Here is a 25,715-nt window from a genome sequence, read left to right on the forward strand (position 1 = left end):
AACTAGTTCATATTTTAAGTGAACTTTCCCAACACTGACTAGGTCTGAAGGATGCGTAGTGGCCTGGAAATCCTGTATTCGAAATCTGCAGAATTTGCACAAATAGCAGATTGGCAATCTCAAAACGCCTTGTGATGCAATGTTATCTCAGCTTTCCTAAAGTCTCCCTCTCCTACACTGTCTCTCTCTCCTCTCAGCTTTCCTGCTGTCTGTCTCCGCTACACTGTCTCCCTCTCAGTTTTCCTGTCTGTGTGTCATAATTAAATAATAATTGTCATATAAAATGACAGTAATCTAGAAACCAGTCTAACCTTTTAAAGGCTTTAAACACGGCATAAAGTTTCAAACAGACTAGTGTGACCCAGTCAAGGCCGATGTGTGGTGTCAATGGTGGCAAAAAAAACATACTTTTCAATAGAAAAAAAAAGGGACAAACAGATGACAATTTCCGTTCTCGGCTTCCGGGCTAGAATTTGGAGAATGTGGAATAATTGTCTGGCTACGGGACACTAACCCAAGCCTAAAGTTAGTCTATAGGCTCTATGCACAGCAGCCATATTGGAAAGAAATGGGGCCTCTTCTTACTTCCTTCACAGGTGTTAGCAATGATACTAATGAAGGCTCTGTTCCTTTCTGGTCAGGGTGCTGATATTGTGCATGTTGGCTCACTAGAAACACTCCATTTCGGTTCCCAAATGGCCCCTTATGGTGGGTCCGTAACTCTTGAGAGTGTACAATTGGAACCAAATGGACCCGTAAGGGTCCATTTGGTTCCATTTGTACACTCTCAGAGTCATGGGGGTCCTTGAAAATAAGACAACCACTATGCCACACTAGATGGAACAGAGCCTTAATTAGTATTATTGGTAACACCTGTAAAGGAAGTAAGGAAGGGGCCCAATTCATTCCCAATATGGCTGCTGTGCATAGAGCCTATTACAATGTAACGTTCTTACACACCAATAGAGAGCAGCAGAAGCACGGCGTTACATACAACTCCTTGCTTCACTCACACACACACACACTCCGTCTCTCTCCCTCCCTCCTCCCTCCAGGAGTCAGACAGATGGCGGAGCCCCTGGAGACGGACTGGACCAGCGAGGAGGAGTGAGAGGAGAAAAACAAGAGTATGAGGAGGAGATTTACGGACTTCAGAGCAGCTCTGAGCTGGATGATATATATGTCTTATTACAAACTGATATGAAGATATAAATGGATGGCATCAAGTCTTCCCTTTCGTTGTGCCAATGTTTCATCATTTAAAAATTATAAAACACACTTAAACAATTAACAATATTAAGCCCACATTTTATATTGCATTGCTAAATCTTTATTTAATGTCATTAATAATCGATAATATAATAAAATCACATGTAGAGTGGATTTTGCACACTGTTGACATGCGATCATTAATATTTTCCATATCTCATGTCGGTGTGTGAGAAAAGAGTTGTTTGTCTCTCTACCCAGATGGCAAGGAGCTGCCCCTGGGGTGAGGCGCGTGTGTGTGTGTGTGTGTGTGTGTGTGTGTGTGTGTGTGTGTGTGTGTGTGTGTGTGTGTGTGTGTGTGTGTGTGAGTGTGTGTGTGTGTGTGTGTGTGTGTGTGTGTGTGTGTGTGTGGGTGCGTGTTTGTGTGCGTCACCTTTCAGTGCACTTGTGAATTCAGGTGAGTGTGTGTATCTGATGTGCGTGCATGCGTGCGTGTGTGTGCCAATTGAGCTGAATGGTACTGTAATGGTGGTCATTACTGGAGTCATCTAGATATCGTTGGTGTCAGGTGGAAACCTAAAGTATGTCTTATATGTCCGTTCCTGTTTTTATTACCGTTTTGAAAACATTTAGCAATACTGAAAATAGCCGTCACATCTATATCTGCTATTTTCACTTTTGTGCGACCCTCTCGAATGATGAAGTAGGGCATTAATTTAAATGAAAAAAGTTGAAATATGGAGATAAAAGGTTTCAGCCCGACAGCAACTACATTCTGTCTCGTCTAATGGAGCAGACGATCACAAAATAACAGTCTCACTTACTGTACAACCAGCACCAAGTTGCCCTTGGGCAAGGCACTTCAAACCCCCTAACTATTGCAGTAGAAGTGCTCAGTGGCCGACAGTAGCTAATGGCTCAGGAGGTAGAGCGCCCTATTGGGATCGAAAAAGGTCACAAGACACTTTTCCACTTAGTTTCCTGTTTGGTATGTGTGTGGGCTGAAAGTAGCCGATCTACAAGCTGACAACGTGTCGCAGCGAGCCATCTAAAGCAAGCCTCGAACCCAAACTAATCCGTGTCAAACAGTAAACAGACTGTGGGATACTGTAAATGTGGTACTGTATCCTGTATAAAGTGCCATGTATAAATATTCCCTTCCCTTGGATTTATTCTTTTCATAATTTGCAGTGTTATAATCTGATATTAAAATGGATTTTTGCCATTTTAGATCACTGATACACAAAATAGCCCATGATGGAGAGAAAAAAAAGAATCAACATACATTTCTAAATGATTAACAAATAAAAAAGATTAAAGCTGTGATTGCTGAAGTATGCACCCCCTTTTGCTACAAAACCACCTAAATATGCTGCAAGTTAACATTCAGGCGTTTCTTTTTATTTTCATTTCCAACAATATTTTCAAATTTCAAAAAGAGCTAAAAAACAGGAGATCTAAGCTTGTAGAAACATGGAAATGGTTAATCTATTTGGCTATATTCAAAAATAGCAGATCTACAAGCTCATAGCGCGGCACAGAGTGCCGCGCTATGAGCTTGTAGATCTGCTATTTTTGAAAAGAAATTGTGCAAATCTTTGAATATATAGCCTATATACATTTTAACTCAAATCTTTGCCTCTGGGAGGTCCCTGGAAACAAAATATTTTCAGATGGAGGGGTCTGCGGACAAATACATATGATTTTAGGTGGTCCTTGACATAAAAAAGTTTGAGAACCACTGATATTATAGCAACATGCGTTTCTTTTTTTTAGAAGACATAGAACCCCAGAAGCAAAGATTTGAGTTCAAGATGTTTGCATGAAAAAAAAAATATATATATATTCAAAGATTTGCAAAAATGCAGATCTACAAGCTCGTAGATCTGCTATTTTTGAATAGCCCAAAGTATAAAATAATGGTTATAAACGACACAAAAGTCCAAATACAGGGCGATTCTAGACCCATTTACAGTCTGCAAGAGATCTGCTTCGAGCAGGAACAATGACCCCAAACACACAGCCAGAACTGGACTGGACTGCTTTAAAAACAAACAGCAACGTCTTAACCACTTAAAGAACCCTCTAGAACACATCTCTTCGCCGAAAACATAGCCGAACTACAAGCTCACAATGCGTCACGGCGGCGGCAATGATGCGTGGTAAACTCAGGGTCCTCGTAATGGAAAAAAAGTCCTGAATTGTAGCCGTGCTGGACATGGGAAGGTTTGTGCGGCGACAATGTCGTCTCTGTGATAAAAATATCACACAAATATCACAAAATGGCAAAAGTAGCAGATCTACAAGCTCGAAACGCGGCGCGAAGCGACGCGTTTCGAGCTTGTAGATCTGCTACTTTTGAATGCTTTTGTGTGACGATATAGTATGATGAAGAAGTGGCATTAAAGGGATAGTTCACCCAAAACAAATATTTTTTTCTATCGATTAGTCACCCCATGGAAACTATTAATGAATGGATATTTTTTTGAGTTTTTGTCGCATTCCTAAGCTAACAGTTTGATGACCAGCGGACCGGTAGGCAGCGGTTCCGGTAGGAGACACAAAGGAGACTCTTTGTGTCTCGTACCAGAACCGCTGCCGGTCATCAAATTATTGGCTTATGAATCAGAGCACGTGAGCGGAGCGGGTGGAAATGCCGCTCGGCGCTCCAGGGGGCTTGTTTCACGCTCGCTATTCGCTCACGTCGACTCCCCCCGCGCTCCGCTCCCCGTCGCTCCTCGCTCACGTTGATTTGCGCAAATCTCGCTCCATGCTCCGCTCAAACCGGGTCGCTCAACAGTAAAAAAAAAAAAGAAAAGAAAAAGAAAGTCGAAATTCTAATGACATCTCGGTGCGCTGTGCACTGCTGGATGTGTGTGTCTCTGAGTCCGTGCGACCGGGCATGCTCAAATATTCGGTGCGCGGCCCCCGCGAGGGCGGCTTGGAGCGGGAGGCGGTCCTCGCTCTGAGTAGCGCTCCAACCTTTTTATAAACCAGCTCCGCGCTCACGTCAAAATCGCGTCGCTCCGCTCCGCTCACATGCTCTGTTAGGAATGCGACCAAAACAAAAAAAATATCCATGAATTCAAGTCTTCATGGGGTGACTAATAGATAGGAGAAAAAAAAATCATTTTGGGGGTGAACTATCCTTTTAATTTACGGGAAAGAAACACAAAAAGGTTAGAATATGGAGATAATAGGTTTCTGCCGAACGGCGACGATACACTTCCAGAGCTGGATACTACAGACTTCAAAAAGGCGGATGGGGCGGATGGGGAAGGGTGGAATGGGGGGGAGGGGAGGGGGGTTTGGAAGGGACACCTGGTAGACGAGTTTGGAGGGAAGTAAAGACTCTTCCTCCCAGATCTAAAGCCGCGTAACAGGAAGTGAGAAGTCCATCAACATGTCCTTAACTTCCTGTCCCCACACTCCTAGAAAACACCACCAGGACCATCAACCTATACGCCAACACCTTTCTGTTGTTTATTCTCTCTTTTCTTTGTCCTCTTCCTTTCTTTCTTACCAGTGGTGGAAAATGTACTCAACATTTTCTACTTAAGTAAAAGTAGCAATACCACAATATAAAAATACTCTGTTACTAAGTAAAAGGCCGGTGTTCAAAATGTTACTTGAGTAAAAGTACAAAAGTATTGGCATCAAAATATACTTACGGTACCAAAAGTACTAACGTGTTTGAAAATAGCAGATCTACAAGCTCACAACGCGTCGCGATGCGACGCGTTGTGAGCTTGTAGATCGGCTATTTTCAAATAGCCCAGGTATAAAATAGGGCTTAAGTGGTTAATGTATATTTTATAGCACACATGGGCAACATACGGCCCGGGGGCCGGACCCGGCCCTTTGACCATTTCAATCCGGCCCGCCAAGTCATAAATAAAAAAAACTGCCCCCCCCCCTCCTCAAAAAAAGAATAAAAAAATCTATATTTTAAAAGGCTGCCATATGGTACTGGTTTTGAGACAAATTAATTTCACTCCAATTAATAGTAATTCATATTTACCATTTTTGAGTACATACCTGCATTCCTCCATCCGTATGTACTCAAATGTTTTATGTTTATCATGTAACAGTGAAACAGTCTGCCGTGAATCCACATATAATGAATTCAATGTGAATGCAATGTGTTTTATCAGTGACCTATGGAGTGGTGCATATCAGATAAGATGAGATACCGCATTGACGTGGATTGTTTTATGTAATCTTTTCATTGTAATCTCGTACAGAGTACACCAGAGTGATACAAAAAGAAAGATCAACATTTTGGTGATGAACATTCTTGTTGTGAAAGCAAGGACCATATTCTAAAGTAGTCTGGCATGTCTACCAAATTCATGTAGTTTTAACATCATTCAGCACTATGTGTTTCAAGTTTAAGTTCAATTTGTACAATGTATGGCCCTTCACTCATTTCATCGAAGTCAGTATGGCCCTCTGGAAATAAATGCTGCCCACTTCTGTTTTATAGTATAATCATTTATATCTGCAAAGTAAGTAAGTGGAGTAGAAGTAAAAGTATTGGAATTTGGAAATACTCAAGTAAAGCACAAATACCTCAAAATGTTACTTAAGTACAGTACTTGAGTACATGTACTTAGTTACTTTCCAACACTGCAAACTACAAGGAGGGGGAGAGGGGAGAACCACAGAGAGAGGGAAGAGAGAGAGAGAGAGAGCTCAATAGAGAGTTGACATTTCCCACACAAATACACAATTGTTATGGTTTTGTAAGATGTTTTTTGTTGCAATGTCACACAGCTCTGTTTACACATTGTTTAGTACCACTTTTGCATTGGCAATGTAAACGTATGTTATGTCATGCCAATAAAGCCCCTTTCAATTGAAAAAAGAAATTGAGTAGAGACAGAGGGGAGGGGGGCTGTGTGTGTGTGTGTGTGTGTGTGTGTGTGTGTGTGTGTGTGTGTGTGTGTGTGTGTGTGTGTGTGTGTGTGTGTGTGTGTGTGTGTGTGTGTGTGTGTGTGTGTGTGTGTGTGTGTGTAAAGGTATTTCCTCTTGCACTCTGCTTCCAGAATTCTAATGGTCTCTTAAAGCCCAGCGGCCTCCCCAGATGAAAGCCAAGCTCAATAAAGCGGCTCCTGAATAAAAGGGTCAGAGGTCAGAGGTGTGTGTGTGTGTGTGTGTGTGTGTGTGTGTGTGGGGGGGGGGGGGGCAGTACCCGGCCCACCAGAGCAGACAGGCCTCCGGAACATCCACACCCCACCACAAGTTCAACTACAAGACTACCTTCCTTTCCGTCTAACATGAAAACAGTGGTTTCTGACCCTTTTTCCTTGCATCTGACAAACCCCCCCCCTATGTAAAGGGCTGTTATAGCCACACACACACACACACACACACACACACACACACACGAAAAAGTACTCACATTTTTTACTTAAGTAAAAGTATCAATACTGCAGTGTAGAAAGACTCTGTTAAAAAAGTAAACATCTGAAATTAAAAATGTACTTGAGTAAAAGTACAAAAGTATTTGTATCAAAATGCACTTAGAGTACAAAAGTAGTCATTATGGAGAAATGTCCCAATCCACAACTTTTCAAACGTATTAATGCATAAAGATCTACAAGCTCACAATGCGTCGTGATGGGACGCATTGTGAGCTATAATAGCAGACATAGCAGTGAGCTATAATAGCAGAGCTATAATAGCAGATATACAAGCTCATAGCGCGGCACTCGGTGCCGCGCAATGAGCTTGTATATCTGCTATTTTTGAATAGCCAAAGTGCAACATAATGGCTAAAGCTAAAATGACAAGCTCGATATACTTCATGAACTGGATACATTATAGTTCCAGGTCAGTCGCTAAAGCACTCGCCTATGGAACCACATAGGGTTCTGGGTTCAGTACCAGGCAGGCACCGGCCAATAACAGCGTATGAGTAATGAGTATAGCCAGGCTTGGGTAAACTAAGGACGTGTTATACCATATGTAGTGGGGGAGTTGGGGGTCCGGGTTCCGGGACCCCCCAGGGATCCTTGTGAGGGATCCAAAGTGAAAGTAGTTAACGCAGCGTCACAGTCATTTTAACCACTTTATCCAATTTATACGTTAGCTTGTATAGCTGCTATTTTTTTTTTTGAAAATACCTATCTTCTCTTCTGGGGGTCCCTGGCACAAAACATTTTCAGATGGGGGGTCCGTGGCTAAATATACATCATTTTGGGGGTCCTTGGCATGGAAAAGTTTGAGAAGCACTGGTGTAGCGCACCGAAAAGGGGAATGACCCTCATTCTTGGCTGATACAATGAACAATAAGCCACTCCGACCTACTTGCGTATACCAATTCTATCCAACCAGGAGAGAGAACCTCACGAAGATCAATCATCAGCTTCAGTTTTATAGTGTTCCAGTTCCAATGGTGTCTGCACGTCCTTTTGTTTGATCACTTCCAGTACACGTTTTCTCTCCTGATTGGATACAATTGGTATCCTGACTTGAAAATGTATTTTCAGTATACTAAAACGTGGGGTCCGGGGACCCCCAGGGGTCCTTGGGGGGGATATCAGGGGGTCCCCCAGCTAAATTAGTTGATAAAGGGTCACAATCATTTTAACCACTTTATCCATGTTTTATACTTTGGCCATTAAAAAATAGCAGATATATTTTTTAAGCGAACATTTCTAACTCAAATCTTTGCTTCTGGGGGGGGGGGGGTCCCTGGAACAAAATATTTCAGATGGGGGTCCGCAGCCAAATACATATCAATTTGGGGGTCCTTGACATGAAAAAGTTTGAGAACCACTGATTTAGACCACCTTTAAGAATGATATATTCAGTATAAAGAATAAACCTTATGACTATTTTGTATTGTTTTATTGGATCTTGTTTAGTCGATACACTTATTTGTTTTAGCTCGTGCTCATTTGATTTTGCCATTTTTTGTCTCATCTGTTTAAGAAAGTAGGTAGCTGATATATTGCACTTTTACCTTAGCGCTAGGTATACTCTTGGTTGCTTGTTTTTGCAGGAAATGTACTTAAAACTTCTGGTGATTAGTAGTTTTCGTTCCCTACCTATGTTGAATACACTTATTGTAAGTCGCTTTGGATAAAAGCGTCTGCTAAATGACCGTAATGTAATGTAATGTAATGTAATGTATTTGTGTACACACACAAAGTTTATAGACTAGAGACTAGTTTCACTTTAACACACGGTCGTTAGACTCAGTAGACGTGCATGAGACTGCACGATAAGGCACTGCTATATGCACACACACATACACACACACACACACACACACACACACACACACACACACACACACACACAGTCAATGAATGCATTATTCAGTGTGATACGTGCAGTACAAGGAGAAAATGAGGCACAGAATGAGAGGCAGAGGGAGGTAAAGAGAGAGAGAGTGAGGGGGGTGGAGAGGGAGGTAAAGAGAGAGAGAGAGAGAGAGAGAGGGGGGGTGCAGAGGGATAGAGCGGTTGCAGCAGTGGATGACAGGTTATGTTAATGTGCAGAAGAAGCACATTCATAAGCCCTCACCGACATGAATACTAATACACATTTAACAATAAGAGGAGGAAAGGAGAAGGAGAAGAGAGATGGAAAAATAGAAATAAAAATGTAGCGACAAAGAAGATAGAACAAGGCAAAACTGAAAGAAAGCAATCAGGGAGGGGGAGAGAGAGAGAGAGAGAGAGAGACCCAGGAGAGCTTCAGAAAAGACAAGGTGATGAAAGAGACAGACAGACGGACAGATAGATGCAAAGTAAAATCCAGTGTTAATTTAATTAACAGATTTTGCTAGATGGAACGACAGAGAGACAGACAGATCTAAAGATCTACGTATCCAATGATGCTCTTTTACACCAATGTCTTCTATGTGACATTTCACATTCACATACACTGTAGAAACTCAAATGTTTGCTTTGAGAGTTCCAATGCCTTGCCTAAGGGCACCTTGATGAGACGACAGCTGCCGTTGCTTCTCGTCCCTTTTTAGCTACGGCCAAAGTACAACGCATTCCATTAACGAGCAAATGAAGAGGGCTGTAGGTACGATTCCCGCAAACTCCCAATGTGTCCTAAATGGATGGTAGACAGATGCAGGAGCAGATGATAGATACAGCTAGATGAGGCGTTTAACAGTTACTGTAATTGATTTAAACGATTATAATAATCTAAAAAAAAAAAAGGATTCTGATAAAATTGCATTGTGAGCTTTGATTAGTTGGAACGTGACAAATGAAAAAGATTTAAAGGCGATGTGATTCATCAACAAAATAATAGCCAATAATTGATAGTTACTGTACAGTCCTATGACAAATACATGTATTAACAAGATGGATGGAGATCAAGGGTGGGGTGGGGGTGCACATGTAGATCTTAGAGCCAATGTGCCCTGGAGCAAGGCACACCACTGGGGACGAGAGTACGAGGAGCAGTTATGCATGATAAACACACACACACACACACACACACACACACACACACACACACACAGAGAAGGACTGTGAACACAACAAACCACACAAAGAAGAAGAAAAAGAAGAGTAGCTAAAATAGCAGATGTACAAACTCACAACGCATAGCTCACGTCACGTCAAGAGCCTTGTACATCTGCTGTTTTCACTATATTTGAAAGCGTTTGAATTTTTTCCAACTACAATGAGATGCCCAAAACAGGGACATGGAGTTGAACGTGGTTAAGACATGTCTGTGGATGTTTAAAAATATTGAACCAATGAAAAGTATTAACAAGAAAACAGGTTTCTGTTCTTTTTTTGCAATTTCCTGAAAAGTCACAGTTATGGACATCGTCTCTGTCGGGTGGAAAGGTTTTTTAAAAATAACGTATTATTCGCATGAAAAAAATCGCCCCCGGTGTGTAAGGACCTTTAGTGTGATCAAATAGGGCGTTAATGTACGAAAAAAACACAAAGAGTTACAACAACAATACATATACAAGGTTTTTCCACGCGGCGGCGAGGATACGAGCGTACAGCAGCAGCTGTACGCTCTGGGGAACACACACACACACACACACACACACACAGGGGATCATGGAGGTATCGTAGTAACACCTTCCTGAAGTGCTTACCAAAGCAACACGCCGCAGACAAACTGCTGGCCTGTCTCTTATCCCATTCAGTCCGGCGAACGCATCCGTGTCATTTTTAGATGTCTTTGGCTGTTCAAAAATAGCAGATCTACAAGCTCACAGCGCGGCACAGAGTGCGGCGCTGTGAGCTTGTAGATCTGCTATTTTTGAAAAATCGTGAAAATGTGTGCAAATCTTTGAATATATATATTTTTTAAGAGAACATTTTGTAAAATGGGACCTCCAGAAGCATTCTGCAAAAATGTTCCAAGATTTTTCAAAAATAGCAGATCTACAAGCTCATAGTGGTACTCGGTGAATAGCCAAAAGTGTAAAATAATGGTTATGGCTCAAATCTAAAAATGACACAGATATGTTCCCGGATTGAATGGGTTATTCTAAAGCTACTGTCACACCTCCTCAGCTGTAATGTTCTGTCACATCTGCTCTCTAAAAGAAACACCCTGCTGCCTCACGTTTCAACAGAGAAACTATTACTGTCATAACATTAAAAAAAAACTACTCTTCACATATCGTCACTGTGGGGGCAAGAAACCTCTTATCTCCACATTTTAACTTGATATTTTTCGTAAATTAAACGCCCTACTTGATCATACTACAGCGTCACACAAACGCACCAAAAGCAGCAGATCTACAAGCTCGAAACGTGGCGCGAAGCGACGCGTTTCGAGCTTGTAGATCTGCTGCTTTTGCTGCTTTGGAATTTGAATCTTGAAAAGTAACAAGTTTTGGACATTATGAGGTTTTCACCCGACAGAGAAGAAATGTAAAATAGCTTTAGCAAAACGCTAGCTTTTTTCATGATAGAACAAATCATATCCATGCCTACATCTTTCATGCGTATGTCTGCGCAGACATTAGACACTGGTGACGATTTTGCACACGAAATGTATAGGCAACATTTGGCTCATAGCTCATAGTGCGGCACAGTGCCGCACTATGAGCTTTTAGATCTGCTATATTTGAAAAATCGTGATTTTTTTACAAATCTTTGAATGTATATATATTTTTAAAGCGAACATTTGTAACTCAAATCTTTGCTTCTGGGGGGGTCCCTGGAACAAAACATTTTGAGATGGGGGTCCGCGGTCAAACACATATCTAACTTCTCCATGTGAAGGACCCCCAAAATGATATGTGTTTGCCCACAGACCCCCATCTCAAAATATGTTGTTCCAGGGACCCCCCAGAAGCACAAATCGGAGTTAAAAATGAAATAGATATACATTCAAAGATTTGCACCAATTTTCCCACGGTTTAAAAAAGAATAGCAGATCTACAAGCTCATAGCGCAGGCTAGCACTCGGTCCTTGATGGGGGTCCGGCCAAAAACATAGTTGTGGGGGTCCTTGACATGAAAAGGTTGCAGCAGCAGGCTAGCACAGACTTCGGGTAGGGAAAGATTTATTTTAAAAGATGCACCGTACTTTGCTGGGCACACACACACACACACACACACACACACACACACACACACACACACACACACACACACACACACACACACACACACACACACACACACACACACACACCTCGAAGCACCCATAATCACACCCATTAGATGTTACATGCCTAACAGATGACCTACCGAAACGACATCCTGAGCCGGCCCTCCATCAGCCTCATTAAAACCTCATTTAGGAGTGCTAATTAACTCTATTAACTCCTTGCTCCCAAACTACATCCATCACACACGCTGTGAAAAAGAACCCATTCCTCACTAGTCACAACTCACAACACACCATAACAACACATGATGGGCTTTGAAGCCGCTGGATGTTTCTGGTATGATGGTATGATTCTATTATCGTCACTGTCGGGTGGAAACCTCATACAGTATGTCCAAAACCGTTGCTTTTTTATTATTATTTTTTTTTTTAATAAATAAGCAAATCTACAAGCTCACAGCTCGTTCTTGTAGATCAGCTATTTGCACTACTTTTGTACGACACTTATTAAACTATACAAACAAGTTGAAATATGGAGATAGGAGGTTATTGCCCGACAGCATCATATTACTTGATTGAATGCTCAATTCTGATTGGTAGGGATGTAATGATGCATTGTTAACTATCGATACAAATGTGACCATTAAAATTGGTTTAATTGGGGAAAAAAATCCTTTTTGAAAAATGCATAATGTTTTGAGTTCGCTTGTTTGCATTCATTCATTGGTTCACTTAGTTCCTGAGTGCATAAGAAAGTGGTGGCGTTGCCATTTTGATTCCCTCCAATGCGAGCAGCTATGTTAGATTCTTTAGTAAAGTAGTAGTACATTACATTAAAACAAGGTGTAGGTCTGGTTGGCAGAGAGCCAACAGGAGGAGGAGAGTGGGAGACAAAGACGTAGAGGACCAATTAATACCTCCTCCTTCCTTCCCCTCTCTGCACTCCTAACAGATGCTGATCTCCATTCATCATGTTCACTCCCACTCAGCTCGTCCCACCACGACTACAGTGCATTATTCTGTATTGTGGTGGAACCGTGTTGAACTGATCAGTGGTGCGTTTTGATTCATATAGAAGATACATTTTCATCACAGCTTTGATCCATTAACCACGTAAACCACTTACTGTCTGTAGTCTTAAGAGAACTGGACTTGAGTTACAACTGTACTTTGACCACTTTTTCCCCTGTCTACGTCAAATCGCATTGTGAGCTTGTAGATCTGCTATTTTTGGCTGATGTTGCCCCCAGAATATGGATTATGGATTAGTGGTTATAACCCTGGTGTCCCTATTTTGAATATGTAATTATAGGCAAGAGTGTTCAAACATTATCATGGTTTTCTGAAGAAAAATCGAGATTTTTCAAGATGTATCCAATAATTCAACATTTTTTCTAATTATCACTTTAACTTTTCAGAAATATCTGATTTACAAGCTCACATGTCACACCATGACAATTTCAGAGCTTGTAGATTGGCTATATTTGAATAGCTGAAGTGTAAAATTGGTGGTTAATGAACTAACATAACTGATGATGTAGGCCTAAATGAACTAATAACATATTTGATACATTAGTCTTAACCCATTAATACCTGGAACGCATCAGTGTCACTTTAGATTTCTTTGGCTATTCAAAAATAGCAGATATACAAGCTCATAGCGCGGCACCGAGTGCCGCGCTACGAGCTTGTAGATCTGCTATTTTTGAAAAAAAACGTGACATTTTTTTTTTTAGGATTTTGATTTTTTTTAGACGCGGCCTCAGGTCTTAATGGGTTAAAGTGTGCTCCTGGGATCAGACTGAGGCGTTATGGTAGTGTTTAGGAGAGATGCTCTCACCTGAGGCCCTGGGCAATATAGTGGTGATACACTAGTTAGTATGTACTGTACACAGCCAGGAAAGCATTTTCCTCCAGCAGGGGCCATTCTGGGCCCAAACAAACTGCATGAGTAAGCACTAAGCACGGACCCAAGGTTTGCTGAGTGCACTCTTTTTTACCACAACGCCCTGCTTCACTCTCACACTGTTCTACACACACACACACACACATTGTCGATACCTGGGAGCTGCCCGGTACAAACCACACACATCTACAGTACTGATGGCCACTGGGCGCTGACCAGTACAACCACAGTCATCTAATGGTGGCCACTGTGCTGCTTCAATGGAGGCGTAAAAGGTTACTGTGAAAGCTAATTTAGCCCCGTCTGAACGTGCTGAAATGGTATAAACACCTGTCACCTGTGATCAGCATTACTGGACAAAACAAATCGTTTCAAAATGTCATATTTTGTTAGGGGAGAAATGCAGTTGCTCAATATTAACTCTTTGCCTGCCACCGACGAGATTCCTCGTCGGATTCTGCCAGGGCGCAGCCTGCCACCGACGAGTTTAAAACTCTGTGCACAATATGTTGGTCCTTCCATACCGTTAAGGGACAGCAACTTCCCTGTTTGTGTGGAGAGGCGGACACTTCTTTCTTGGTTTAGGCACATGCAGGTGTCTTAACAACTGCCCTTATCTGTTAAAATCACTGTAAACCACTGCCTCTTGAGGCTAATTGCTTTAATATCACACCTACCGATTAATGAGGGACACTGTACTTCTGCTATTTCCAGACGATGACTTCCAACAAGGTGACCCACCCACCAGGAGGACGGTTTCTGCTACAAGTCATTTTGATAAACCAGGCAGTGAAAACTAAACGAAACACATGAGTTCTTAACCCTTGTTCCTACAGTATAAAGCACCAAAGATGTAATTTGGTTAAAGTCCTACCTGGGTCACGTTTTTTTTACCCATTCTGAATTCCCATAGACGTGTTTAATATCACGCCAAATAAGAACTGTTAGAAATAAACAAATGACCTCTGCGGTTTGAATTGGATATGAAGCATCAACTGATGGCGCTACGAAAACGCTAATGTTACCGCCGCCGTATTAGTTCAAAAATATATTTAAATCTATATGCAGTAAGTATCAAATATGAGAGACTTGACTATCGTAAACGATACAGAGCCACCTCCCTGGATAATCTGGAACACGATTCTAAGATGACTCGATCATGTTATTCCCCATAGAAAAATGACCTCCGTGACCCAGGGGATGAGCGAGTCACCAACACCATTGGTTTTCAACGTTGGGTCTGGGGACAACCAGAGGGCCCATTTGTACACACTCAGTGTTACATGAAGTCTGAGAATTTTACAGTGTAGTTTTTATTTTTTTCATTTTATGGTTCCATTTGTCCACTCTAAAGAGTTACAGACCCAGAGGGTTCTCATAAGGGGGCATAATGGGGAACAGTTCATTACACAAGCATAAAATTAGGGAGGAAGTACAACACAGACCAATACCACACATCATGACACATCACCAGAGCAGTCCTCCAGTTCTTTATTTACTCTTGCAATAGTAAATACAAGCTCCCACTTGGCCCTCTCCATGCTCACTGGTTAAATACTCGCCATACTTTGAGCAGTGTTTTGCGGACAAACAACAGTGACCTCAAATGTGATTGTTTGTTTTACTGTAGGCGTGTCTGCTCACAACCGCTTGACAAGCCACCTCAACCGCCCTCATCAGAACGCTGCGCCATATGGAGAAAACATGGCGCTATGTGCAATAACTTGTTAGGATATTGCGATGGCGATGTGAGATGCAATAAAACACATTTATTTTACAGTTTCAATGTGTGTCTGGGTGATCTGTTCTCACCATTGTGTCAGGGATTGTCAAAAAGCCAACATGCAACACTCTTGTGGTTACGCACTGAGTTTTGTGTTTCAATGTGTAACATATAACAGCGTTATCTACATAACTGGCTAGACGAACATCTTCAGCTTAAACAGCTGGAGAGTCTACATCAGTGTTTCTCAACCTTTTTTGGCCCAACACCTCAACCAATATACAGGTACCTTACTGCTCCCACACTCACTTAAAATGTAGGCATATTACCGCTCTGAAAATGTATGTTTATTATGGTGTTGCTCATATAATTCTCTCTCTCTCTCTCTCTCTCTCTCTCTCTCTCTCTCTCTCTCTCTCTCTCTCTCTCTCTCTCTCTCTCTCTCTCTCTCTCTCTCTCTCTCTCTCTCTCTCTCTCTCTCTCTCTCTCTCTCTCTCTCTCTCTCTCTCTCTCTCTCTCTCTCTCTCTCTCTCTCTCTCTCTCTCTCTCTCTCTCTCTCTCTCTCTCTCTCTCTCTCTCTCTCTCTCTCTCTCTCTCTCTCTCTCTCTCTCTCTCTCTCTAGACAGCTACAGAAAATGTATCTTACATTGATAGATGAACTGACATAAAATAATATACAATAAAATAAATGGACATGTCTAAAAGGCTGATACATGAGCACAATAAACACCTACATGCGACTTAATTCATAATCATGGTAGACAAGGAACTTTGCTACCTCTTCCTCTCTGTCACGCACACACACACACACACACACACACACACACACACACACACACACACACACACACACACAGTGTGCAGGGACACGCACATAGCCACAGGAAATGTGTCTTTGGTATATGGGCTGCATGAAATAATAGAAGGCTGCACAACACTCGAAATGGGCATGGATAAAACTCCCATAGCTTTACACAGAATTTCACAGAATAGTCTGCACATCCATAAGATTGTACTGTACATTGATCAACTGTTGCCACCGGTAGTAAAACTTTAGATGCTCAGCACACCGCAGGACTTAATAAATCCTTGTGTGTTTTCCCCTCTTTGGCATGGTGACTAGTGTTAAGTTGAATGAATGCGCTCACACACATCATACACACAGCTACACTAAAGCATCCTCATGGAGGAATTGGTGCTCTACATTTAATCCATCTTTAGCGTGCAGCGCCCGGGGACCAGCTCCAGCTCCAAGGCCAGTGCCTTGCACAAGGGCACTGACAGGAATACATCGCTAACATGCAAGTCTCTTGGCGTGAGAGGAAACCCCGCGTGCAAAACAGGGAGAACGTGGCAAACTTCACACGGGAAAGGCTCCCGGTTCTGGGTTCAAACCCAGGAGCTTCCTACTGCTAGGCAACAGCGCTAACAAAGACGGTTAGTTTAGGAAGATACGAATTGTAGCCACCAGAGGCGAAACGGTACACAAATCCTACAAATGGTCTCCAACAGGGCGCCTGTGTCTGACGGCAAATCTCGCGAACGTGTTGCTGGGACAGAGAACGGTTGATAATAAAGTTGATTTTCTCCTGATTTCTCTCTGAAAAAAAGACATTTTAGTATGAAAATCTTGGGATTTGGTTGGTGGTTCAGAAGCTGTGTTCACGTTCACTCTTCCATTGGAATCAATAGACTCCAGCCTGCTTCCGGTCTCCTAAAAAGGCATGCGCCTACGTCACGCAGATACGGGAGGAAAACCGGAGATGACAAGTCTTGCCATTTTTGTCTTGGGCGCTAAGCACTGAGCCATAGTGTCATCACCAGGGGACATGTACAACTCAGAGGCAGATGAATTTTGCAAAAGATATCTCTTATTTATGTAAGGCAGCCATTCCCAACCTCTGGGCCAGGGCCCGCTGGTCCAAATAATTGGCAAAACACTAAGATTGTATTGACGAAAGGACAAACTATTGTGGTATTTTTTCTTTAAACCATTGAAAAATGTGTTTTCATTGTGATACCAATAACTAGGAACTTAAAGTATTCTATGTTAGATCCACTGATCCGAGCCGGAACACAGAGCGATGGATTGATCATTAAAAAAAAACGCTCTGAAAAATAAAATGCTCTGAAAAATGCACGCAGGTGGGTGGGCCGCGAATGCCAAGGGGGTGCCTAGCTTGTGAGATTGTGGTGAGTGACAGACACACACCCGGACAGACACACGGACACCCGGACACACAGACAAAGTCAGATATAGAGCGGTTGGCACCGCTAAAAAAAAAAACGCAAATAATAAAATATGGAGATAAGAGGTTTTTGCCCGACAGAAACGATATACATTCACACATGTGAAAACAATTATAATCACTGCTGCCATTATCATCACTGCACTGGTCCACTGCAGTGCTGCTCTCACTGCACTTCTCTGCAGCCATGCACCAAGTATGTTAACCTTATATGGACATAAATATTCAATGAGTAATGTATAATGTATCTGAAGTAAGTCATATGCACACACACACACACACACACACACACACACACACACACACACAGTGCCATCACTGTGTCATCATAGATGACACAAAGACACATCATCTGAACTCAGTGTTTAGAGTACAATATAATGTCGTCGTACTTTGGAAAAATGACAAGATTCTGGTTCATAACTTGGGTTTGTTTTTAAACCCATTCAATCCAGGAACACGTCCGTGTTGTTTTAGATTTTAGCTATAGCCATTATTTTATAGATATACAAGCTCATAGCGCGGCACTGAGCTTGTAGATCTGCTTTTTTTTATCATGAAAATGTGTGCAAATCTTTGTATATATATATTTTTAAAGCTAACATTTTTAAAGCATTTGTAACTCAAATTTTTGCTTGGGGGGGGGGGTCCCTGGAACTAAACATTTTGAGATGGGGGGTCCGCGACCAAATGCATATAACGCTGGGGGTCCTTGACATGAAAAAGTTTGAGAACCACTGATATTATAGCAACATACGGTTTTCAGAAACCTGTTAGGATTTAGAAGAGAACGAAGCCTACTGATTTGGGTGACCTCATGACCTATCCGCTAGCCTCACACACACACACACACACACACACACACACACACACACACGCACACACACACACGTGCTGCCTGCACACTTTGTCTCAAAATAGTTCACAACATCAAGGTACTGTCCTACAAACACAGCATCTTTCTCTCACACATGCGCGTGCGCACACACACACACACACGTCAGTCTTCCTCACTCAAGCAGTCAGCAGCTGCCTTCATCAGTCATCTACACAAGACTGGTCGAGGACATTGAGTGAGAGCATATCACATTTTCAGTGTTTCATCAACAAACCAAGGTGATACAGCCCCAGGTGTAGGGAGGTGTGTGTGTAGTGGTGGTGATCTCTCTCTCTCTCTGTGTGTGTGTGTGTGTGTGTGTGGGTGGTGTGTGGTGTGTGGTGTGTGTGTGTGTGTGTGTGTGTGTGTGTGTGGCACACACTTTGGCAACACAATGAATCATAAATAATTGAACATTATGGTTTTAGAGGGTGTCCCACAAGCAGAGCATCTATTCTACAGCCAGCTACATTTTTCATATGTCCTTTCTGATCACCATGCATATCCGTACGCCAACTGCTAACAAGCAGCCCTAGAGTGTACATGTGTAAATGCCTGCGTGCCTGCGTGTGTGTGTGTGTGTGTGTGTGTGTGTGTGTGTGTGTGTGTGTGTGTGTTAAATCGTACTGACAGAGCAAAGGAGGGAGAGAGACTTCACTGCTCATTACACCCAACACTTCACCATTAATCTAATTAAGTTTAATAAAGGGATTCAATTCTGTATAAGAGAACGTTTCTTTAGCAACCATATATATATGCTTCCCTGAATGATATATGGGGGGGGAGGGGGGAGAGAGCGAGAGCGAGATTTGGCCAAGAAAAATCTGCTGGCCTGGCACAATAGTAGAGTCAAGATTAGGCTATAATAGCATCTTCATGTGTGGAGCGCTGCCTTCATTCTTACTGGTTAGATTAAAACCTCACAACACTAATATAAATTGTTGATACTTTGACTTTAGTCAAAGACAAGCTGATATTACTGTTGTGACATTGCTCTTAGCTAAACACGGTTTTCCCCTTTTTTACAACCAGAGTGAGTGAGTAGAGTATATGATGAACTGTGTTATATCAGTGAGATTAAGTCACATTATCTGGCCGAACACACACACAGTCTCACACACACACACACACACACACACACACACACACACACACAGTCACTCTCACTCACAGCATGATCAAATTAAAGAGGCAGAATGTGTAAACTTCCTGAGAATGCTCTAATTGTGGAATGACATGTGCCATGAAACAAATCACTGTGAATATCTATGTGTGTGGTTATACATGGGGGCATACCTCCGTCTGTCAACATATACTATATGATATCAATAAATAAATTAAACTTTAAAAGGAAATCAACTGACAGCCAGGTAGCCCTTTGAATCGCAGGTCATTCATGATGCAGAAATTCACAAGTAGTGAAATAGATGCAATATCTTTTTCACTTTCAAACTGTCATTATTTTGTAGCCTACCTCGCAATGCCAAATAGTATTAAAAAACAACAATGAATGGTTAAAGCAACTATTTTAGTTTTAACCTACACTAAACCTTAATTACATATATAGTTCTAGTTAAAAGTACATTAAATACACTTTATTCAACCTCTAGCATACTGGGTATTTTCCACTCATTCGTGTTTCATTTAATGGGTAACTAACTAACTATCAAGAAACAAATGCCATAATGTGGTTTTGACTGTTATAAACCACAACACAGAATTAACACAATTATCAATGAGTTAACATGGCCAATAACGGATACAGGATACTACAGACATCAGGGCACCTTGATGTAAAATTGTCTATTTTGTCCAAAATGTAAAAAAAAACAATTAAGTATTGTAAAGTATATGATGTGAACATGCACGGTAGCCTACATCATTATCAGACTTAATTTTATCCTTCAGCTTCTTGTTTATGCCCCAACATGACATGGATATAGAGTATTTGCAGCAATTGTAGAAATATTAGACCTTTATTGTCGATGTTTAAGCATGTTCTAATCATATACTTTATTTAAATTAAAAACACTTTCCAAATATTTCACTTTTTCACCAAAAAAAAGACAATTTTACATCGAGGTGGCAGAATGACGTCCCTGGTGCCGACCTATCCCATTAGCGTTAATCTGATTCAGCTGTGGGTCGTTACCTTGGTCGTGACAATACATATGCAGTCCATCCTTTACTACTGGCACGAGGAGGAGGACACTCCGCTGGTATCAGCATCTCATCACCTCCTCCTCCTCCTCCTTCCTTCCTGCACCTCCTACTCCTGTGCGCTCCGAACAGAACCGGACCGGACACTTCACCTCCTTCTCCGTCTCTCACACACACACTCACGGACAGGCAGCCCCGAATTAAAGCTTTTTACTACACCGGGAGAAAGTGAAACAGAACCCCGGGAGCAGAGGAGAGGAGAGAAGGGGGGGAGGAGGTGGAGGCGTTGACGTTTGGAACGCGTCCATTAGTACGACGGCGTGTGTCGCGTGCGAGAGAGGAAAAAAAGAACAGATCTACAAGCTAACAACGCCTCACGGTGTAACGCGTTGTTAGCTTGTAGATCTGTTATTTTTTCTTATTTTTTCCCCCCCTTGGTATGTAAATATGGATGGGTGTATTTGTGCGCGAGGGGAACGCACGCGCTACTTGGCGCCTGGCTGCCTGCATGGGACCAAACGGCTTCCAAATAGCCACACGAGCTGTGTGTGTGTGTGTGTGTGTGTGTGTGTGTGTGTGTGACGACGAAATTAGTGACCCGTTTAATTGTGTGACTCGTGATTCTTTACAATAGTGTGCAAAACAATGAGAGGATTCATTTACTACCGAGTTCCCTGGCTGCAAAGGTGCGGTTCAATATACTGTAGCCCAGTTTATTTTTATTATAAAACTATTATTTTATATGTATTCATTTCCAGGTCAGCGAAGAATGACAGAATGCCTTTTTTTTACTATAGTATTTTTAATTTTGTATAACTTGGAAACAAGATAACTCATCACAATCTGTGGCTTTAGCCTGATGCAATGACAATGAAATGCAGCCTAATTAGGCTATATCAAGTTAGCTAAAGATCAATTATAAATGGGACTTAATTTGCAGCCCCCAGACAGTTAATGTGCCGAAACTGAAAACAGCGCCCTCTGGGGTGACATCATTTGATAGGTCACCAAATAAAGCGTATAGCCCCAGCATAACCCAAGACTGTTTAACAAACTTTTAACTGTTTGACACACTCACCAATTCAACATACTTTCCTAGTCTTTCATTCATCATCATGTTCCTCCTATAAGTCTGTGGTCATACTTGACAAAGAATATGAATGAGTGAAATAGCAGCCAAATCAGTTTCATATCACTTTCAAGTTGTTTTTGTTTCGTTTTTGGACAAGTCTGTACTCTATCATGTCACAATAAATATGTCACATGACACTGCCACAAAGTAGATGTGACATTTTATCAGATAGGGGGTTCACAGTGTACAGAGATGGTTTGTTTATGAGAGCATGAAGTGTGAGTTTTGTTATGTTGTCCTGCCCTTGACTTAGGAGTTATTGGAACTCAAAAGGTTAATACTTGACTTATTTATGACTTGCACAGCATTGGTAACAGCTATGTTTAATAAATCAGTGTAAATGTTTGTCCTTCTACCAGAGTTTCTGAGTTCCTGAGTTTCATAAATAAGAGCTGTGGTTATGCCCCAACTGCAAAAGAAAACGCACCATGGCGTTATCGCGAAAATAAAAAAACCCATTTGACCCAATTAATCATTTAACACAATGGCTCTCAAACGTTTTAAAGGTCAAGGACCCCCAAATTAATATGTATTTGGCCACAGACACCATTTTTGTTCTAAATATAAGAGAACTCTACATTTTCCAAATGATGAAAAAAATTGCTCATCTACAATGTATATGCATGTTATTATGTAATATATATGTGAGGGATCTACAAGACACGCTGTTAGCTTGTACTGTAGATCGGCTATTTTTGAATAGCTGAAGAAGCATAAAATAGGGTTAAAGTGCTAAAACTGATATTGATGCTATATTAACTCATTTTGCTGGGGATCCCGTCAAGGACCCCTGGAGAACCACTGATTTAACTCTGTGACAAGAAGGTTCGGCAGTAGCAGCCGTTTAAGGGACTGAAAGATTCCCAGTTCGACTCTGACTCATTGGCATTGTGTCGAAGTGTCCTTGAGCAAGAAGCAGAACCCCTTAACTGCTCCAGATGAAACAGGCTGCTGCCGTTAGGTTAAATGGTTTCGTCCGCCGTCGGTGTGTGAATGTGTGAATGTAAAAAGCGCTCTGTAAAGCGCTTTGGATAAAGGCGCCATAGAAATGCTAATTAGCGCTATTGGACCCAACTGTATTCCAAATGGGTTAAGAGCGTAGAAGTAGGAGATTGCGGGAGATGAGTGACAGAGAGAGAGAGAGCCGTGGGCGTGTGTGAGTAGTATGAATATTTTGTTGTGTGAAATCATCAGAGAGGCTCTGCTTACCGCGCTCGTCTCTTATGTAAAACCATGAAGCAAATCATATCTAAATCATAGAGGACATGTACTGCATCACTGACAGAAAGCACTTCAGCGCCAGCTATCTCATTTACAGTAGTGTGCCGTTCTGTAGAGGTGTTGAGATACTGAACCCCTCTGGATGGCTACTGGAAACACTCCAATGTACTGTAGGATGGCCTGTAGTTATCTAAACATGACACACAACACATACACACACCTGTGCTGAACATACACACTGCCACATATCGTTGCTGTCAGGTGAAAACCTCATATGTTCCAAAAAACTTAACTTTTCAGGAAATGGAACGGACATGTTCAGAAATAAGTGAAAATACAAGCTCACAATGCGTCGCATTGTAGATCGGCTATTTCCACTTGTTTAGTTTGACACTCATGTATGACGAAGTAGGGCATTAAATGGCGGGAGAAAAAAAACATTTGAAAATACAAGGTTCTGACAGCGAAGATAAACAGTATCATATACATTCTACATACATTACTGTCATAGATATAGACACATACAGAGGGGATAACCCTTTATATCAGTGGTAGATGCTTGGACCCGGGTCCGATATCCTGGTTTTCATACTCCATACCGTGTGCCTGTAATCATTTTCACAAAATTGTTGGCATGGCTTATTTCTTACAAAAATGGCTTGTATTATGAACGCACCCCCAAGCATCCCCACACTGGAATTGCATGTTGAGGGGCCTCCATAGAGCTCACCTCCAAAAGCGCTTGCGTTTCTGCAACAAGTTGTGCCATCTGTCGTACAAACTCTTATTTGCCCCCGCAGCTTCCTCGTGTCCCGACAGCTGCACCCCACGACTGACACACAGCCCTGGGTAGGCAACCCGGCCTGGCGGAAATTTGTGCTCCAAGGAGCGCACTTTTGAGGTTCAATCATGCTCTCATAAGCAGAAACACGTGTGCAAAGTTTAATATCTGTATCTATTACAGGATATGATACAGTATATGCCTTGTCGTGGAGCAGAGATGAGTGACTTGGACTCAAAATTGTAATTACTTGATATTTGAGGTGGACTACTTGATTTTTTTCCCCCAACGTTTATGCAAGATGTATTCTCTGATATACATTTTTAAATATACCACAATCACATACACACGTGCAAGAGCCGACATTGATCGATCATGGAATCGGGAACAAAATAATACTTCACGCTCACAAAAAAAGCTGCTGTCTGGAAACGCATGCAAACATCAAGACTCCATTTCAACCATGTCGAACTATATCAACCATCTGTAAACCAACAAAGAGAAGTAAAGATTGCTTGGTAGATGATAGCTCGAGAGCCACGAATAAAAAACGTGATAGCTTGAGAGCCACGAATAAAAAACGTGAGTTAAAACACACTAAAAACATGCCCCCTATTGAGGACTTGATGCCTGAAATCTGGGACTTGTGACCTGACCTGAACACGGTGACATGTGACTTCAATTGAGCCACACGCTTCATGACTTGGGACTTCAAGATTAATCCTTACCGTCCAGAGTTTCATAAAAAACAGCTGAGCAATTGTGCAAAACAAACAAAAAAAACAAGAAAACTGTGGAAGAAAGAATGATAAAAGGAAGGCTGCCTTGCACCTTCAGTGCTTGCCCCCCAAATGACTCCTTAAGACTCAGTTATATCCCAATACAGTGCTATTCAACTATATAATCTAACAACATTTCTGGACATTGAAACTTAAGTCTATATACACCGACAATGGGATGGGACACATGCAAATCACTTTACGGCTCAACTAATAAATGGATGATTTATGTTAGGGCTGAATGAAATCAAAACACACATGGTAAAGTGTACAGCATCTGTGTACCGCTGGACTCTTACTCTTACCCCCCAAACAAATAATTCTGAACCCTAAATGCAAACCAGCCACCACCCTCAGGTACAGGAAGTGCAGTACAACTCCAGCCTTCATGAGAGCCCAAGGATATGTAAAGAAGGAGAGGGCAGATACAGTTCTTGGTCCAGCAATTCCAGCTGGCAGATTTGACAGCGTACGTCAGGCACGGAGAAGCAAACTGGGGCCAGAAGTTTGATGGAATGCATTGAAGTCAAAGAGACAAGCTTATGAATGAATAAACACAATATTTCAATGACTGCGATCTCTGTTACGTAATGGGTTCAGGAAAATAAAATAAGATATATCAAACGTTTCGATGTGCATATATAGTAAGGTTTCTGATTGGGCTGTCTAGCCTAACAAACTGACCAACCTGCCAGAGAGAATACTGCCCAGTCAGAAATGTAAAAACAAGACATCAGAAAACAACACATGGATGGGTGTTCTCTTATTTTCCAGAACCAATTATCTGAAGTTCGCAATCAACCACTTAAACCCTCTAGACCTCGTAAAACGGACCCGAGTTGGGTCAGTATTTGGACTGCATTCTTCCCTCTACACCAACTCTCTTGTAGATCTGCTATTTTTAGCCAATGTTCCCCGCAGAATATGGTTGCTGGGGTTCAAGTGGTTAAAAAATAGTTAATTCATAAGCTTGTCCAGACGGCTCTCATTGACTTTAATGCATTGTTCCATCCAACGTCCGGATCCAGTTTCCGTCTATGTTCTACGTCAAGACACTGACGTCTGCTGCCATCTAACCCACTGTTGGATAATGAGAATGTATTATTATTATT

General features: G+C 41.8%; 1 protein-coding gene across 10 annotated transcripts in view; it reads right to left on the reverse strand.

Moving 5' to 3' along the window:
- Positions 1-25,715, reverse strand: part of dlg1b (discs large MAGUK scaffold protein 1b) — a 170,612-nt gene that overhangs the window by 103,022 nt on the left and 41,875 nt on the right. The window lies entirely within an intron of this gene.

The sequence above is a fragment of the Gymnoscopelus microlampas genome, assembly GCF_963454915.1.
Source record: "Gymnoscopelus microlampas genome assembly, chromosome: 5".
Lineage (NCBI taxonomy): Eukaryota > Metazoa > Chordata > Actinopteri > Myctophiformes > Myctophidae > Gymnoscopelus > Gymnoscopelus microlampas.